The sequence below is a fragment of the Propithecus coquereli genome, unplaced genomic scaffold, assembly GCF_000956105.1.
Source record: "Propithecus coquereli isolate 6110/MARCELLA unplaced genomic scaffold, Pcoq_1.0 Scaffold30, whole genome shotgun sequence".
Taxonomy (NCBI): Eukaryota; Metazoa; Chordata; class Mammalia; order Primates; family Indriidae; genus Propithecus; species Propithecus coquereli.
In genome coordinates, this window is record NW_012148619.1 from 7,515,758 (window position 1) to 7,517,405 (window position 1,648).

The following is a 1,648-nucleotide window of genomic DNA, read 5'->3' on the forward strand; positions in this document are numbered from 1 at the left end:
ATGACTTGAATATTTCTTCCAAGGTAAAACTAAGTCTATATATGATACGTGGCAAAAAATTCAAGCATTTCGAAAACAGCTATCTTTTTTCAAAACACTTCTTCTTTTAAAGGAAATTTTGGATGAACATTTTCCCCAGTTAGCAAAGGTCATTGATGAGGAGGATGATATATGTGAATCATTTGAAGAATACACAGCTGTTATAGACCTATTAATTGGAGAATACAATGAAAAGTTCACTGACTTTGAGAATCATGGCATCACACTCAAATTAGCATTTCAGCCTAGTTGATATCACCAAGGCACATAAAGAACTACAGATGGAATTTATTGAGCTCTAACTAGATAACATTTTAAAGCCATTATGTGATACTAAGAAAGATCCAGTCGAAATATGGAAAAATGTAGTAGAATACACACACCTTCAGCAACATTCCCGAAAAATGCTTTCTTGCTTTTCAACCACTTATTACTGCAAATCTACATTCTCTTACCTAACTCAAATCAAGACGCCCTTAAGATCACAAATGACTGATTCCCATCTAGAGGATCAACTGAAACTGTGGACATCCATGCTGTAACCAAACATTCAAATGCTTTCCAACAAAAAGCAGACACAACAAAGTCATTAAAAGGTTAGTTAACTTTAAAATTAATAAATGGTTTTCATATTTTGAAATTATTAAGTACATAGTGTTAGATTTTTACAAAACAGTGTACATTTTTAAGTATATCTAATTGAAATTTCTTGAATGTGGCCTTCCAAAATGAAAAGGTTGTCACCCCGGTAAAGATGAATGGTGTATGCTGAAATCTGGTATTACTGGCCCTCTCTAGCTTTGTGTCAATTTCCAGTGTGCCAGACAGATATATTATATGCAATACTGGTTTCTAAATTATTTCAAATAATTTGTTTTTCTATTCCAGAATAAGTCCTTAACATCATAGTGATAAGGAGGTGAATGTTGCTATTAATAGGTGCTAACAGATGCTACTTTCTTATCCAATTAATAGGTGAATATGTAATCATTTGTCAAACAGTATCCTTTGCTAAGCTGACATTTTCATCACCAATAATTTTGCATAATTAGGCTATAAATAGTTCTTTTGTGGAATTATGACAACAACTAAAGTTTAAGGGTGTACGAATATATACATATAATTTTTTCACTGAAATTCATTCTGAATAAAAAGGAAGAAAGACATTGGTTAGAGAAATGTGATATTTGGGAGAAAATTATCATATCTAGAATTCCTAATAGTGTAGAAAATAAATGCTAGGCATAGAAAGTCATAGACTTTAGGCTTCAGAAAACAATATCAATAAAAAGTAACTTAATTAGAGTCAAAGTCTTCTGGCCCCCAACTAAAGTGGAAACTGACAAGGACAAAGAGGCATAAAAGCTAAGGCCTGTGGCTTTACTATAAGAGAAAACAGGACAAAAACTACTATTTCCCCTTGGCAGCTGGCATTTTTGCAAGTCCCTGATCATTGGAATTGCTGAGACTTTAGTGCTTGGCCAGGTTATAAAGAAAATTATTTAAAACTTCTAATTTAAAGCATGTATATCTTTTTTATTCTTACTTTTTTTGTACTGTAGCTTCATTTTTCTTCCATTTTTTAATCTTCTCTCTATGGAAATCTAGA